The sequence below is a fragment of the Oncorhynchus mykiss genome, chromosome 2, assembly GCF_013265735.2.
Source record: "Oncorhynchus mykiss isolate Arlee chromosome 2, USDA_OmykA_1.1, whole genome shotgun sequence".
Lineage (NCBI taxonomy): Eukaryota > Metazoa > Chordata > Actinopteri > Salmoniformes > Salmonidae > Oncorhynchus > Oncorhynchus mykiss.
Window position 1 is genome coordinate 32,167,643 of NC_048566.1, and position 18,705 is coordinate 32,186,347.

An 18,705-nucleotide genomic window follows, 5' to 3' on the forward strand; every position below is an offset into this window, starting at 1 on the left:
TGTAGCAATACACCGTTGAGGAAGTGGATTATACAAAGACAAGAGTCAGAGGTGTTCTTGGGTTTTTCTGTAATCCATTTCACTGTAATATGACCGGTAGTTCTAAACCACAAGAGACAAGTCTCAGAGGACCTTTCTCACACACAGAGCTACAGTGTAGATCTTTATTACACCCTGCCATGCTTCAGAACCAGACACCCTCAGTCTCTCTGCCAGCAGATACCCAGACAGCAGCCTCCTCACCTGTGTCAATACCACACATCCTCCCAGACCCACCGTGGAAACCTGGGCACTGTGCAGTCTGGGCAACTCACAACCAACTGCCGCTGCTGTGCAGATGTTGCAGAGCCATATCACAGAGAAAAACACTCACACAGTGAGTCAAAGTCTTGGCCGGTGTCGTTATCTCTGCTGACGTGGATCGTTGACACAGATGACAGAATCGGACAGGTAATCCTGGATTACAGTCCAGACGTGTCATATCCTGGATGCCCTTTAGACGTGGGCGTAACCTCATCCATCCTTCCATCCTCTCCTCTGGTGCCCATCAACGGAGCACCGTGCCCCTGCATAGATGGAGGAATAATGAGCTCTAGTTGCCTTGTCAACGCTGTCCTTTCTACCACTGTGCTCTAAGCTCCCATTTGGCCATTCCCTCCCCACCAGACTCTTTTGTAATCATGGGGATCCAGGAGGCAGATGAGATTTCATATTGTCTGAAATCCCTCAATCTCTGATTGGAAACCAGGAATGGAGCTTGCATACTCTGGCTGCATAACTACGTGTGTAGATTGGCTTTTTAACAGCTTCTACCCCCAAGCCATAAGACTGAACAGCTAATCAAAAGGGCTACCCAGACCCCTCTTCTACGCTGCTGCTACTCTCTGTTTATTATCTATGCATAGTCACTTTAACTCTACCCACATGTACATGTTACCTCAATTACCTCGACTAACCTGTGGCCCCGCACACGGACTCTGTACAGGTACCCCCTGTATTTAGCCTCGCTACTGTTATTTTACTGCTGCTGTTTAAATATTTGTAACTTTCGTTTTCTATTTAACACTTATTTTTCTTAAAACTTCTTAAAGCATTGTTGGTTAAGGGCTTGTTAGTAAACATTTCACTGTAAGTTGAACCTGTTGTATTCGGCGCATGTGACAAATTCAATTTGATTTGATTACTTCCACGCAGATGACGATTATAAGGGGATCATGTAAAATGCTCCTCGGGGGGTGGGGAGAATCACGCTTTTCCTCAGATCTCAAAGCCATCAAACCTGGCAATAACAATGACAATGGATGGGGTGTTTTATATCGGAGTATTTAACAGCCCTTTATATTGGGTGGACCGAACCCGAGCAATCAAAATGATCTCGTCCTCAATTGGGTGACTCACTACAGCCAGTTTACACCAGTAAGCTCACCGCACAATTGTCGCTATAGGGCGGTATCCAACCAACTTCCCTAAAGTCATACATCAAAGGGGAGAGCGCATTGGCTTGTAATTATAGAGGTTGGTTTCTGGTTAGAAGAAGTGGTTGACTTTCTGGTTTTGCTTCAAGCCCTCTTAGGTTCATCACTCTACTTGAGAAGACACAGTATAGCATGACATTTCCTGTGGGGGAGCATTCTGCTCCATGTCCACGTAACAACATGGTGTCAACCACACTCCAAAACAAAAACTTTCCATTCAGACAAACTGAAAAGTTGTGTTTCCTCGTGATGTAGGCAGTGTGCCGTGACTAACGAAATGTCTTTAAAAGTATGTAGAATGAAATGCGTGTGATGTGTTGGTATTACGGTTCAGAGAAACATTTACAGGTTGAGCTTTTCAGCATTTTCAACCTCTAGGTAACACAAAACGTCCTCATGACTCAGGCTAATGCTCTACTTTTTAACTCAGCTTCTCTTAAACCTTCATATGCATGACAGAGCATTTTTCAGACTAGCTTTTCGTATATTCATTGCTTAAGTGATTCTTACTTCTAACTGCCTTCACCTTGTGAATTAAACATGACTTTAAAAAAAAGGTCAAACAGGAATAACTAGTATAGACTTTCTCAATATTTACTCAACCTATGTTGAGTTTAAAAAGTTCTACTAAACCCAAGGGTGTGTGTAACTTCATCTACAGTCCCAAAAAGTCATTAGGCTACTTCATACACTTCATCCCTTCAAAACATCCATTGGGGTTAATGCACTGCTAATTTAACAGTTACTGTAGCAGAGACAGACTTCTAGTTCTGGCAGCAGGGTTGGATTAGCTCATGTTTCTCTCCCCATAACTGACTCATTAGTTATATTTGAACAAAAAAAAAATAGAGATCTGTTCCTCAACAAAAGCAGCTGCTCAAACAAAGAGGAAAAACACATGCTGACATTCAGAATAACAAAATGTTTCTTTACCGAGCTTGGTTAATTAACGCAGGCAAGCTAACCTCTCACCCAGTAGAGAAAGAGTTCAAAAGAAAGAGGACTTGCTGAGCAGTGAAATTCTTACTCAAAATCAAAATCAACACAAATTGTCACACATCCAGTTGGAAAAGGAGCATGTTTCCAATGTAGGACATGATGACACTAAAATGCTCTGAGATCTCTCAGAAATGACATTTCCCCAGCCTTGGATATGGAGATGCCTCGTGTTTCAATAGCTGTTGTATTTTATTATACGAGGCAAGTCAGTTAAGAACAAAATCTTATTTACAATGACAGCCTACCCCGGCCAAACCCTAACCCGGACAACGCTGGGCCATTTGTGCGCCACCCTATGGGACCAATCACGGCCAGTTGTGATACAGCCTGGAACCGAACCAGGGTCTGTAGTGACGCCTCCAGCACTGAGATGTAGTAATTTAGACCGTTGCGCCACTCGGGAGCCCAAAAAATATAGATTACATTTTTTTTAAACAAAATAATAAATGATTTTTTGACAGCCACTATAAACCATTACTCGTGAAATGTTTCAGAAAATACAATACAAAAAAACAACAACTCACCCTCCTGTTCTTGAACCATTGGAGGGTGCACATAATGACCACACTACTCTATGTCAACATGCTGTTTGGATGAATGGATGCAGTGAGTGCCAGTGGGCAAGGGGTGCCCATACACACTGACATGTCGTGGCCTGGCACGAGCCAGTGTTCTGGAAGGAGACTCATGGAAACCAGTGGGACACGGGCCGCCAGGCAGGCCTGCTACAGGAGTACTCTGGTCTGCTAATGGTCCTCAGGGTTTGGGACTGCCAATGTTGGCCCCACTGATGTGAGTGCCAGAAGGACCAGCCTCTTTCCATCGCTCCACCAGAGGAAAAATACTGCAGTCCCGCTGGCCAGCACTGCACAAACACACACCCACTCATAATGATCAAACATACAAACACACGGGCATAGACATAGAATACTGTCCACAAAAGTTTGTGTGGATGTATTGCACATGGAGGAAGAGACTTGCAGCAGAATCTGTACTAACACAAACTAACCCACATACAAAGAGAAAAGCAACTTGACAAACTCACCGCACCGCGTACCTGATACTTCAACAGCAGACACTGCCCCAAAAACTGGAAACAAGATGGTCTGTTGAGATGGCAAGAATCAGAACAGGCTATGTTCCCAGCACATTATGAAAAATTGGTCACTCTTTCGACTGATCTGTATTCAAGCCAGGCAAACGGGATCCCAACAGGAAGCACGAAACCTCTCATGAAGAGAAAGGGGGACGGAGAAACATGAGTGCAAGAGAGGGAGCAAGCTAAGGAGAAATAAAAGGAGAGAGCTAGAGAGATTGTGGGGCCCCGAGTGTGCCCCGTGGTGGGCCATTTCACAGTCCCACAGACTGACTAACACAGACAGGTCAGCTGGAAGACTCGCTGCCAAGAGAAACCCACAGCGGAAAGAGCCAGGCACAAGGCTGCACACACAGACCACACCTCCCAGCACAGCAAAACTATTTCCTTCTCAATCTGCCACACAATAACTGGGCCGCTGTTTATTGACCTTTTGCATGGGCTTTCATCAGGCAATCAGTTCCCTGCTCCAGGTACAGAAATATAATCTAAGCCCTCTGCCCTCGGCTGTAAACTCGCCACCTTCCAGTTGGATGGAGCTGCTAACCCTGATTCTCCATTCACATCAGGGTATGTCAGGGATGTTGGGCTGCGAGCGCCTACGGGACTGTACGTCTCAGTACTGCCAGCTGTCACACCTTTCAGAGTTGATAAAATCATCATGGGTGACAATGAGATATCATATCGCAATAATTAGTGGAATAACAAATCAATTAAGCGTAATAATGGAGCTGAAAGGCTCCATACACAAGGGGGTCTGAGAGACAATGTCTGAATGCAGCGCACACTGTTTGAGTACTCATATCATGTCCCTTTGATTGCCATAGGAACACACATCATTAATTTATGGGTTGAATGTCAACATTGCATATTATGACATTGTGAAATTGCAATCTACTTCCTGGTCTATGAGATACTGAATCTTTATAATAAATAACAATAATTTAAAAAAAATAACAATAGGACAGAACTTTCCAAATTTTAGAACTACAACGTTTCAGCATCACCCATTCTCAGTGTCAAACTTTAGGCAAAGTTATGGCAACAAGCTTTTGGTTTGACAGTTGACAGCAACACTTGCACGAGCGCGTCCAAATAAATGACTGAATTATTATCATTCAGAAAGTTCTGTCCTATTGTTTAAAGACTATCTTGGCAACACAAGCTACTTCGAACATACCATCGCTGTGATGCATAGGATCTTCAGCCATGTGGACAAGGGTTTTCTATTTTCAGCTCATTATTTCCATTAGCGTCACTATCTGTGTAGTAGGAGAAGGAGCTGCTCTGTTGATTTGGACTCTCACCATCTTACTCTCTGGGGCAGGGGATTAGGCGATGGGGGCTCCATCGCAGTAGAAACCTGCCCGTCCCGCGTGAAGAACGGTGACAGTGCGAGTCCCGTTCGACTGACGAGCGGCAGGAAGCCAGGCGGGCAGGCAGCGGCTTATCTGCCAAAACAGCTGGAGTGCTCCGTATCCCCAGCTGTGAGCGCTGCCGCGACTGAACGACCCCACGCAGAGAGACAGACAGAGAGGGGGGGGAGAAAGGAGGAGAAAGAATGAGAAATAGTGGGAAACGGTATAAAAAAAAAGAGGAAATTGGAAAGCATGGAGAGAAAAACTAGGTGGGAGGAATCACACTTTTGCTCTACTTTTTGCGCTCCCTCACCTGGAGATTACACTAGCCTCGTTCCGCTGTTCACTCATGGCTCCGTTCCACCTCCTCTGCTGCCATTTCAATATAGTCCCAATGTAACACATCCGGAACGCACAGGAATTCCATTTGGGGCAGCGCTCTGTGCCAAACTCATCTCCGGAGCCTGTGAAGTGTTGACTAAGCATGGGGGGCCGCTGTCGGGGAGCTGTCCTGGACTTTGTGGAAGGTGTGAATGTGAGACCCAGGTGTCACTTTAATTGAGACTGAGACATTGCTGTAGGAGCAATACAACTGAATTGTGGGTGGACATTTTAACTTTGCAACAATGTATAACCTTACTGAGATAGTGGGGCGAATAGCTTTTGCCTCCAAATAAACTGAAAGTGTCTCATCCCCAGTCACAGCCATAGACCCAGAGAGGGTTAAGTCTCCAAACAGCAAAAGGAAAACAGCGGTCTGTCAAGGAGTCTGTCTGCTGCATCGGCACACTGGCTCCTCTTTCTGCCGTTGTAATGAAATTACAGTGGGCCCCGTCTGATTGATGAAAGTGCCATGTCTGCGAGTGCCTCTTTTACATAAAAGGAGAGGCTCTCCCACAGACTGCAATTCATCATCTGGCAGTCGGATGGCTCCATTCGTCTTAATTCACGCCGGGCCCAGGTCATGCAGCCCTGCCTCAACTCCCTGTTCGGGTTGGGTAGGGGTTGGCGGGGCTATTAAAAGGAGTTTAACCTTGTTATGTACTGCCACTCTGAGCGGCCTTAAGAAAGCTCAAAGTGTGTATGCATTTTTCTGGGTCAAGAAAAAGATGGAGACAATACAAACAACAAAATGAATACTCAGATCCTGTGCTCTCTACATATTCCTATGGCAGTCCCTCCAATCTATATGAAGACAGGCCTACACCGCCCGAGGGTAGTGATGAGGGGTCATTGCAATAGAAACCTATTCATCCCTCAGGACCACCCAGACTGCAAGGAACTTTCCCATCCAACATCTGCCAATAACTCTGCTACTTTTTACCACCGCCATACTATACACAGAACTGTCAACCTCCCCAAATAGACTGCCACAATTACAAGTGAATCCTGATCCAAATACTCACCGGCAGATATTACCCTCTATGGTGTGACTACACACTACAGTGAATCCTGCTATCCAGGGCGAGGTAAGAAAAACCCTACCAGCCCAAAAAGAGGAAGTCTCAGCTCTCTAACTGAGGGTAAACTGCTGGTCAGTGCAGTCTGGGATATTTGGGTTGTCCTTACCCTAAATCCTAACCATCACCCCTACCCTAAACCATTTTCACTTCAATGGGGGGTAGTGACATTCCAAGGATCCCGGAGAGCACAGAACATAAACTGCCAGCCTTACGCAGTTAGGCTTTGTTTCTTTCACATGTGGCTTGGCCTATGGATGCAGTCCATAACCTACCACGAAAAAACATGGTCATTACATTGCGTGACTGTTTCTTTTGAGCCATTTAGTGAATAGAAATGATGCTTTAGAAATGTGTTTGCCTCAGCAAGTGAGCAAATAGCTCTATTTTTTTCTCTCTTTCATTGTTCTTGGCAAGTCAGCAGGGGTAATTGGCATGCATGCCCTGGCAGTGCACTCGACGAGCCAGGTCTTGAGTTTGGGCAAGGAGCACAACGGCTCCGCTATGCCCACGTAATTTGTTTAAAGCTATGATTCAGCTACAGGCAGCGTCCTGTAGGGCTCAACTGATGCAATCCATCACTGCAAATCCATTTCGCTGGGAAAACCACCGATCCACACCGTTCTCTCCCCACACAACCCCCTGCAGCCAGTTTCCACTCCTTACCACTCCTTCAGAGTAAACAGCAGGAATGAGACAAAGCTAAAGAAGGCTGGGCGGTGGCTAACCAGCCACTACCCCTACAGCCATGATTCAAGCAGCCGTGAGAGAAAAACATTGGTGGTGATAAGGTGCTGGGGATGAGGGGGGAGGTTTCAAGGGGATCACATCTTCTCATTAACTTTGGCCAGGCCTGGGGAGTGTGGGAGGATGAGGTGGAGGGAGGGATTGGTTTAATGAAGACTCCTACCGTGAAGGTCCGTCTCCCGACTGCGCTGCCCTGTGAGTAAGCTTGGCCGACAGATGGGCTGAGGAATTGATCAGTAGAGACAGTAGAGACCTGAGCTGACAGACGATACATAGATATATACACACACACACACACACACACACACACACACACACACTTGCTCAAAAAAATAAAAGGGAACACTAAAATAACACATCCAGGATCTGAATGAATGAAATATTCTTATTAAATACTATTTTCTTTACATATTTTGTTGTCAGCACATTCAACTCACACAAGAATTATCAATGGAAATCAAATTTATCAACCCATGGAGGTCTGGATTTGGAGTCACACTCAAAATTAAAGTGGAAAACCACACTACAGGCTGATCGAACTTTGATGTAATGTCCTTAAAACAAGTCCAAATGAGGCTCAGTAGTGTGTGTGGCCTCCACGTGCCTGTATAACCTCCCTACAACGCCTGGGCATGCTCCTGATGAGGTGGCGGATGGTCTCCTGAGGGATTTCCTCCCAGACCTGGACTAAAGCATCTGCCAACTCCTGGACAGTCTGTGGTGCGATGTGGCGTTGGTGGATGGAGCGAGACATGATGTCCCAGATGTGCTCAATTGGATTCAGGTCTGGGGAACGGGCGGGCCAGTCCATAGCATCAATGCCTTCCTCTTGCAGGAACTGCTGACACACTCCAGCCACATGAGGTCTAGCATTGTCTTGCATTAGGAGGAACCCAGGGCCAACCGCACCAGCATATGCTCTCACAAGGGGTCTGAGGATCTCATCTCGTTACCTAATGGCAGTCAGGCTACCTCGGCGAGCACATGGAGGGCTGTGCGGCCCCCCAAAGAAATGCCACAACACACCATGACTGACCCACCGCCAAACCGGTCCTGCTGGAGGATGTTGCAGGCAGCAGAACGTTCTCCACGGCGTCTCCAGACTGTCACGTCTGTCACGTGCTCAGTGTGAACCTGCTTTCATCTGTGAAGAGCACAGGGCGCCAGTGGTGAATTTGCCAATCTTGGTGTTCTCTGGCAAATGCCAAACGTCCTACACGGTGTTGGGCTGTAAGCACAACCCCCACCTGTGGACGTCGGGCCCTCATACCACCCGCATGGAGTCCGTTTCAGACCGTTTGAGCAGACACATGCACATTTGTGGCCTGCTGGAGGTCATTTTGCAGGGCTCTGGCAGTGCTCCTCCTGTTCCTCCTTGCACAAAAGCGGAAGTAGCGGTCCTGCTACTGGGTTGTTGCCCTCCTACGGCCTCCTCCACATCTCCTGATGTACTGGCCTGTCTCCTAGTAGCTCCTCCATGCTCTGGACACTACGCTGACAGACACAGCAAACCTTCTTGCCACAGCTCACATTGATGTGCCATCCTGGATGAGCTGCACTACTTGAGCCACTTGTGTGGGTTGTAGAGTCCGTCTCATGCTACCACTAGAGTGAAAGCACCGCCAGCATTCAAAAGTGACCAAAACATCAGCCAGGAAGCATAGGAACTGAGAAGTGGTCTGTGGTCACCACCTGCAGAACCACTCCTTTATTGGGGGTGTCTTGCTAATTTCCTATAATTTCCACCTGTTGTCTATTCCATTTGCACAACAGCATGTGAAATGTATTGTCAATCAGTGTTGCTTCCTAAGTGGACAGTTTGATTTCACAGAAGTGTGATTGACTTGGAGTTACATTGTGTTGTTTAAGTGTTCCCTTTATTTTTTTGAGCAGTGTATATCCATCTATCTATATGTGTGCATCCACGGTTATAGAAACAAAAACAATGGTTTCGGGATCTGCTAATCAACAGTAAAGGTTGTATTTGAAGTGTATGCACAGCTGAACTTGAGGGATGAGATTTTTACTCAAGGTGCACCGCATCAGAAACACTTCCACTAATTCTTTATCAAAACAGAAAAACAGTGTGTGCAGGAGTGCAGGAGACTGATGAATAAACATGTCTGTGCAGGTGTGCTCAGGTCAGGATTCCCCACGAATTAAGAAAGAACTGTCTGATATTAGGTATCATTCCTGCCCTGGCGCTGTCACTCCACTGTCCTTCTGAGACCTGTCCTACTTTCAGCCTCTGTGTGACATCCATCTTTCACAGAAATTACATCCCCCCCCCCTCCCTCCCCTCCAGTCTCATTCTTTTGTTCAAGGCTCAGAGATGGAACCCGGCAATTCTGTCATCTGCAAAAGCTCAATACCTGCCTGCCGCACTGATAAGCAGACAGGTGCTAGTCGAGGCAGAATACAGCACATGCAGTCACAGGGAGGGCGCCTATTTGTTCCATATAACCCAAGCCGAGCATTTTGATTCAAGCCCTGAGGACAGGGAATATGGCTTTTCTTTGTAGCAGCCCAGAATTTCAAGCCTGCTTGAGTGACCTCTCAGGCTAAAGCTTCCCGTGTTATTGCAAAAATCATGCCAAGGGGATATAAGGACAGTTGGGAGAGAGTAGAGCATCTGAAAATGTTCATTTTGTTTAACCTATTGGTAATCTCATTGTAGGTATAATTAGTGTCCCTTGGACAGTGAGCAGGTCAGATATGCAGGCACTCTCACTTCTGTCACTGTTGAAAACACATGCAGACACAATTAGCATAGCACAGAAGGATAAACGTGCTACCACACCACTAATTTGCCCTGTATTGTGTGCGTTTGTCAGTGCAGACAGTGTTCCGTTACCTCATTTTTTGTCCAGACTAGCAAATATGAGATGAAAATGTATTTTCTATTGACGTCAGTAGATGCTTTTTCTTACATCTCTATGACCCTTTAAAAAAGTCATTGCAAGGAAACAAGGGCTGCTATGCGCCCAGATTCAGATAGCTCAGTGGTACTCCCTGGGGGCTCTGAAACCTCTAGCTGTTCAGAGCACAGTCACCATAGTTACTACTGCTTGACGCTGCTGGCAAATAGACTGACCACAATGGGGCACATGGGAGGGCACTGCCAAACACGCTAAGGGTCTTCACACACAAAAAGCTAGAGGGCACCAGAATCGCCCTTCTAATGCCATTCAGGGAATGCCAGTTAAGGTTAGTACTTTCAGGAAGTTGCCCGAATGCTCTTTTAGGGGAAATGGACAACTACAGGGGAAGGACTTGCAGGCTGGGTGCCTCGGTCTCTTGGCACAACGTGGAATGTTTAATTAGGCCTTGAAAAACAGGGCATAGCTCTCTTAAATGTCACATCCTTGTGAGGAGAATGGGGATGGCGGCGAGTTAGATTGACTTCTGTGAACTGATTGATGCCAGTGTTTATTTACCTTTCCCTTGGCAATTCATGCTCCCCATCCCCGCCTTTCCCTCCGAATCGCTCTTTCAGCTTGCTCTTTCAGCTCACTCTCTCTCGCTCCCTCTCTCACTCTCCGTTCCGCTGTTTACCTTGTGATGTATGGCTTCATTTCAAGTTGGGCTTTTTTGCCAGAATGAGATTACAATCTGTGCAATTGTGCGGAAACAAGATAGATCTAGCCAAAAAAAGGGGGGGGGAAAAGGGAAAGAATGGACAGCAGTAGCACTTTTATAAATCCTTCCCTTTCTGATGTACAATATTCTCTCCTTACCAAAACATGTCCTGTTGCATTGAACTTAAAAGTGGAGGTTCCGATAAGGTGCCCTGCAGACCAGACAGTGCTTAAAACTGAGACCATGGAAGAAGGTGGGAGGAGAGATGAAACACATATCAGAGGGGTTTGTAATGAGAGGTGACACTTGAAGAATGCAGCCGGCAGCGGCCTTTTAAATGGCAGGCCTCGTTACCGAGCTGGTTTCATACCGTCAGAAGGGCAGAGACAAAGATAAGGGGAGCATCGTTAATGGATGGGGAACACTAAGGGCTGACATGCAGCGAATGAACTAGCCAAACTCGCAATGTCGCGGAGGATACATGACAAAATACCACAGTCCATGGATACGTATTTGCGTTCATTTCCTGGTTTTGTCCTTGACATTGCTTTGTAATAGCGCTACTTTTCCTGAGTTATGTCTAGTGATACAGTATCCCAAGAGTAGCTTGGGGTACTCATTGAATAATTAAGAAATGCAAAAAATTACTTGAAATAATAATTGCCTCCCTCTAAATTCCCACCAAATTAATCAAACAGGCACCAAAAAGATTGAAAAATGAACCATTCCTTACCAGAGGTGAAAAGACTATGACTGACTCATAGCAATGATCCAGGGGCAATTTAGCTGTCATGATGGTTAATGCTTGGGTGGGGAAACCATTTATTTTTTACAAACTTTGAAGGAGCAAATTCATCCCAAAATGTGAGATTCCAGATTGTATGCAATGGCTTTTCATGAAGTGAATACAGGAGTGGAGCAAAAAGTATAAAGCCTGTCAAAGCAATGACTCAGGGGTATGTTCCCAACCCTCCCAACAGAGGGAGCTCAGCAATTCACACACACCGACAAAATGCTTTAACATTCTCAACTAAATGTCACGGGGAGCATCTGAAAAGATAGGGAATGAGTCTTATAAGGAAGAACAAAAAAATATGTCCAACTCCTCAGAGCTTCAATGGTTTACACGCTGGCTGCCAGCTCGCGCTTCGTCTTAGTGTTACAATTTGTTTGGAGACCGTCACGGACAAGCTAAAAAGAGAGGGCCCACTCCAAAAGCCTTCCCAAAGGCTGCAGACTTGCTAAACATCACTCACAATCTTTCAGCCAACAGGGAGGGAGAAAGGGAGAGAACAAGAGACAGAGACAGAGACAGAGAGAGCGAGCCTCATGCATCCTAATCCGTGCCTCATGTGGTGCTTGCGGTATAATCTGAAAAAAAAGACTGTAGAGTTCAGGTTTCAAAGCTGGGAGATGTCGAGGGATTGGACCTGTTTTCCATTCCAGCCAGGCACACAAAAATAACAAGAAAACAGAAGACAAGTGTTTATAGAAGTCTCCAAAAGTTCACTTTGCTGTTTTAGTTGATGAGGGGTTTGTGGTGTTGCGGAGGCCTGGTTTGGTTTCTTTAGTTTGATTCAGTCTAAAGCCCTGCTTATCTCCATCTCACTTCCACCAGCAGTGAGGAACGTGGGAACGTTTCCATTCATTCAGTGGGGGTGGTAGAACGATCCGGAATGATCAACCGGTGCTTCAACCTCGCATCGACATGTCAGCTAACTGCTCAGAAGCAGAATCATTTGACTCTACAAGTTGGTCTCGTCTTTCGCTCTACCCAAACGGATCCCACAGGCGCTGAAAACCACTCTATATGCAAGACAATGTTCTTCTGTATCGGAGAGTCCACACATTTTCTGTTTTGAGGGTTGTTCCCTTCCCTTGGTAGTCGCAATTTTACTTGTTCTAATTTTGAATCAAATTGGCTTGCATACATTTTTCATTGCCTAGCCCACACTGGTATAAAGGGCCATGAGCAAGAACCAATGACTGTTACAAAGTTATCCCTATCTCAGATAAATATCAATCAGCTCTTGGTGGCATTCAGCTGGTCCTGTAAAAACAGTGTCTGCAGGTGTTTTGGCTCGCTCAAGAACCAGGCGCTAATGTTGAACATGCAATCAAACTTCAATGTGTTTTAAGCATCAAATTCAGTGAATGGCAACGTGGTGAAAAGCCCCTTCTCTTGGCTGACATGGCTGATTTAAATATCAAAACATGATGTAAAACGGTGATTAAAACTCAATTATAGCACACCGATGAAAAGTCAATTAGCGCTTTAGAGGCTGGGAACAGGCAGTTCCCAATGTGAGGATAGAGGGAGAAGAGAAAAGAAATGAGAGAGATAGAGAAAAGGGCTGGAGGAGTGAGTCGGAGAGAAGAAAAACCAAGAGACCGATACAGTCGCTGAGGGAGCGACAGAGAGCAGCAGTGAATGAGTCCGATAAACACAGCCTCTTGAATTCTGGAGTCAGACTGCGAGCACAATTTACAGTAGAAAAGGATTTATGTCAGTCCCTTCACAAACCATCCATAAATTATGACCAATTTGCATCAGGAGGCGTTCAATTAAGAGCCCAATCCATTGTGGGACAAGCGGGGGCCTTTTCTGATGAGGGCCCCAAAAAACAAAGGCCCCTTATTCAAATAACTCCATTATACAGTCCCTGAGCTTCCCTCCAGGCCAGGTTCATTCTGATTGATCCTGCATTACTTATTTATGCACCCGTAATGACTGTTGAATATTTTAAAAAAAGATGGAGAGAGGGAGGGGAGGAAAGCTCAGGCTTGGTGCCATGCTGGGCTTCTTGATCACAAGTCTGGAGCCCGCAGGGGAGCGGTGTTTAAATACAGTAGTGGTGACACACCGGCGCAGGAGCCCCGTCGCCATGGGAGAGCAGACTGAGGTTTAACAGCATATGTGGCACAAATCAGCCGTCACATAGAGCCCCTTTCATGGCAAACCAGCCTGCGTCCCCATGGACTGCCCCACCGGAAAATAAATACATAGAAATGAATATGCGGCAGTAGTGCTGCTTAACCCGTCGCATTAATTATTGAAATATGGCTGAAATTAGTGATACACACAAAGCTCTCGTGCTGAGGATTTTTTTAAGAGGGTAATGAGAGGGTTAGGACAAGAGGAGATCATTTCAGAGAGCTGCCAACCTGGGGCTGACATGCTTCAAGTGGATATCTTTTGAAGTGTTTGGCTGCCTTTTAAACAGTCCATGGAGTGGAGGAATATTTCAGGAAAGCTGAGAAAAGCACCACAGCACACATTGCATTTGCTTGTTACTCAAGATATTTGGCAGAATCCAAGATGTCATACACACATACAAGCATGCATACACACACACACACAAAGTCCACACAGGGCAATCAACTGATGCACGCACCCCCAGCAGGACTCCGGCACACACACACTCACTCAATCGTCACCCAGTGAAAACAACCACAGGGTGAAATGTTTACTCTGAGCATTTTTCTCAAGATCTGAGGCCTGGAAAGGTCTGGGAATTCAGAACAGTGTTATCTGAAGAAAAAGTATAGGATATCAATTAGGGTCACTGACAGTGCATGGTCCTGACAGTCAGCAGTTTCAACTGTACTCTCGCCAGCAGCGCCAATGGCCATTGCCTCATCTGTGTGTGTGTGTGTGTGTGTGTGTGTGTGTGTGTGTGTGTGTGTGGTTAATAGAGAATGAAACACTCAATGGGCATGAATCACAAATAGAGCAAGCCTCAAAAGCTGTCCTCCCTCCACATTAGTCTGTGATTGTTTTCTTGTAATGCTGGGATTATTCTTTGCTTCTCTTGGTATTTTTGAGATGGTGTGTGGGTGTATAAGACATGTGAGTGTATTTACATGCAAATTAGTTATTCCCTCCACTCTGTTTTTGTGTGTGTGCAAATTTTAAGCCACCACCCAATTACCTCAGGGGACCAGACTTGATAGAGCACGAAATGGTTGGCTTTTGGCAAAGTCCATCCAGAACCCACAAGGAAGAGTCATCCAAGGATTCAAGCTGTTTATATTACTCTACAGAAAATTGCATCAGCTTCATTCATCATGGTTTGGGCATTAGTCAAGGCAATACCAGCAGAAAGCTGCATAGGCATCAGCTGAATAAGGTTCATGGCTTATCTGGAATCTCCTAAATGGGGTGAGTGCACAGAGAGGACAACACAGTGCACATGTTTTTATTCAGCCTTCACCTCATTACTGCAATAACAATAATCATAGACCCTGGGTGTTGTGGTGAAAACCTGGAGCCATCGCTAAAATGATTTAGCAGAGACCAGATTCCCGGCGGTCAATGCCTTGGAAACCCTGCGTGAGCGCCCATAAAGGAAAGCTTTTAGGAGTAGAGTCGACTCTCGGCCAGGGTGCTCTAACATGTTCCCGCAGCATTACCATTTAAAAAAAAGGGAGGAGAGGAACACACCAGGAGAGAAAGAAAATGACACGAGAGAAAGAGAGACGGAGAAAATAGGGGGGGGGGGGGGGGGGGGGGGACTGTGTTTTTCATCCCACTGACTTCTGGGAACCTATAGAATACAGGCCCAGTCCAATCCAACAATTTTTTACTGTATCTTGTGTGCGTTTCAAAGTTCCCGTTTTACCTCTTTGAAAGGTGCGAACACGCAGGTGTGATCATTCTACAGTGATCCCTGCAGCGTACGCTCAAACCAGTGTGATTAGAACATCTCTTTAGAACGTCCAGTTACGATTGACGCAACAGTCAGACTTTGAGCTGACCACACTTTTTTCACAGAAACATTTTTGCACAAACACAGTCTTTACAATGTTATGTCCTCAATGTGAGCAGTTTATTTTGGGATGCAATGTTCAGACATTCACAGAAGTAGTGACGGCATAACACAATTCTCATCCAAACCGGAAGATGTAGGCCACATTAGTCCTAGTGCTGAGGAAAGAATGACCTAACCCAAGCGGTTATATTTAGCTAACTCTCGCCTGACAGAAACCATAATATGAATTAGTTAATAGCAATTACTATTTACAATTCATCACACCACGGGTGAGCTTACTAGTGATCAAAATAATTGAGTAAAACCCTTTCTAAAAGTCTAAAGTAATCTGACAATGGGTAGTTTGTGCGCGCCGCCATGTTTTTTTTCCCCCCACGTCAACCAAAGATAAGAGGTGGCAATATGAGTTGGGTCTGTTTGCAGTATGCATGTTGAAGTGGGTGTGATAACTTAGTCCCTTAGGGAAGTTTACTTGAAAGACGAGTGAACCATCCCTTCACCTCATTTTGTTATAACATCTTTAGTCTGACAGACGTTTACGTGACAACCAGAATGCATTGTTTGATGTCAACAAACATGGTGCCACACATAGCTGGCAAATAGCTTAGCATTAGCTCATCATAAATCAGTACAACCTTCAAAAAAAGTGTATAAGAATGCAAGAACCAGAATGCATGATTTGCCACCCGTACTTGAAAACATCTGAATACAACAGTAAATGCATTATGCTCCATACATAAATACAGTGTGCTACAGTAGAAACAACAACATGATATACATAAACTATAATGATAACGTAATAAGGCACTTACTTTGATAGGAACACACACATGTCCAAAGCTATCATTAGTAAGGAAAACATCAATGAAGGCCATGCGGGTACCAGGGGGAAAAACGTTCTGTTCTGACTAAAAATACGGAAATGTCTGCATCCTTGATCTGGGTAAACACTAGGATGTGCTTGGGCTCTTGAAGAGAGAAGTTTGTCCGGCTCAGTAATGTCTCAATTGTACACAACAGTGAAATGGGTTACTTCTATGTGAATTAATTAAGTGATAATGCCAAAGAAGCCGGTGTTTGGAGGATATATTGGCACTGGTGTTGTTAGGCCCGAAACAATGTTGAGGGCCGGCAAACCAAATAAATATATCCTCCAAACACCAGTTGAGGGCATTATCACTTTTATACAACGGGTTACGAACATATTAAAATAATTATTGACATATTTTCATTAAAAACTTTATTTTGATGAATTGATTCATACTATTTCATCCTTGCACAAGATATAGTCCCGAAACAAAACTTGGGTTGCTACCCAAGCCAGCTGGTCGTTCATTCTATAGGTTTGGTTGCCAGAGACGTGACCCAGTCGTTTAGTCTTTTTGTTCTGTATGTATGGAAGCAACCCAGTCGTTCATTCTAAATGGTCCATTGCCATACTGGCTGGCAACATTCTTATGCCTTGCTTGCTAGCTAGCCAACTACGGCTAACTTACAGTCACGTCAAACAGTGCAGCCAGAATAACAGTAGCTGCGTTTGTTTAAGCTGTTTTCTAGTGACATTTATTTGGATACATCCGTAACAATGAGCTAATGAGGCACGATTTCGCCTGGCATAGAAAATGTGCTCTCTCGTTAGGACACTGCTGTTCAGAGGAGCTAGCCAACAACACAGCTAACACAATAACTTTAAACTGAAGCTGGGAAGACTGAAAACTAGCTGCACTTTGTTTTGTTCACCTTTTTTTCATTTGACATTTCTTTGTATATATACATATATCCATAAAAATGACACCAGCTGACTCACGATTTCGACTGGCTGTGAAAGATGCCTGTCCCTTTCTCATCCTGACTACCGACCCCTACACTTTCATTACTATGGGACAGCTGGAGATCAAATTTGAATATTGAAACCATGTTGCAAATGTCAGAGAGACAGGCAGCAAGGTTTATACAAATCTACACTGTTAAAAACTAAATGTTAGTCTAAAAGAAATGTGAGAATGTCTAGATGCTTTTTATAGTGAAGATCAAGTTGATAACTTCCCTGCCTGTGCTGACAAACAGTGGATTGCGCAGTCAGATGGAACAGAGTAAATAGGCATTTTAACGTCATAGATTTAGCAGGTGGTAACTTGTGAAATAGACACCAGCTGGAATGCACTTTTAACCAATCAGCATTAGACCCACCTGTACGATAATGAGGCGGAACACACCTCAATTCAAACTGTTAGAAAATAAAAGCTTTTAGAAAATAATTTGAAATTGACAAGTTGAAACATAGCCCATAGATAATTAGCAGGCAGTGTGCCTTGGTTTGATGGCAGTGCAGGTAAACTGTCCTGCTGCATAACAATCACATTTTGGAACAGTTTGTGCATTCTGACATCACCCGCATGAAAAGAAAAACTCACACTGGGGCAACCGTTGGAGATATTTGGAACTCCCACGTGAAAGGTGCATTCAAACATTTGACTGGAAATGGAGGAAAAAAATTCTGAGATCTGTAGCAGAACCACTTAAACGGTCTCTCAAACTTTCCTTGCCAGGTTGAAATGGCACTGTTAGCTGAGCTCTGTTCTGTTCTTCCGATCCAATCTATACACCGTTCACCACTGCATTGTAGCCAGGACTGGTGGGAAGTGTTTTGAGATGGTGTGAAGAGTCCTGCATCCGCAGTAGACCGGTGTTATCGATTTCTCAACCTCTTCACACTCTCTAAGAGACACTGGGAAGGGCAAAACATTGAGTGTAGGGAACTCCTCTCAATGAGTCACACACATCTGTGTGTTGGTGCCATCATTTAGCTAGTTTTTCTGAGAACTGGTTGGTCCTGGTTGGTCTCCTCCACCCCAGGACAGGTGCCTGCAAGCAGGTAGTGACACCTGTTTCCACTTGCTATTATTGGGCGTTCTCCACCAGCAGTTCCACCCGCTTTTCTTTTTAGTTGTTCAATGAGTTCCACCCATTCAACAGCTGGATGCAGGCACCCACACATACACACTCACTGACAGATCGAGAACAGCTATTTCACGACACACTGAAGCACAAACGCTATCCATAAAGACTGAGGAATGGCTGTGGCTAATTGTTTCACTGGTCTAAGCGAAACAACTTTGCTTGTTTTTTTTCCCCTAAATCCCTTGGGATTCAGTTTTGGGTACGGCTGTAATGGAAAAAGGTGACGTTTCTCACATACAGTAAATAAAATGCCAAAAC

General features: G+C 45.1%; 1 protein-coding gene across 5 annotated transcripts in view; it reads right to left on the reverse strand.

Moving 5' to 3' along the window:
- LOC110487106 (semaphorin-6D) overlaps positions 1 to 18,705 on the reverse strand; it is a 122,640-nt gene that overhangs the window by 72,112 nt on the left and 31,823 nt on the right. Inside the window, exon 1 of one of the 5 annotated variants that reach the window (XM_036945766.1) lies at positions 3,520 to 3,789. The exons of the other annotated variants lie outside the window; for them this stretch is intronic. The gene's annotated coding sequence lies outside the window, so the exon portion shown is untranslated. Of the gene's footprint in view, positions 1 to 3,519; positions 3,790 to 18,705 lie in introns of those variants that run through there. 5 annotated transcript variants of the gene reach the window in all.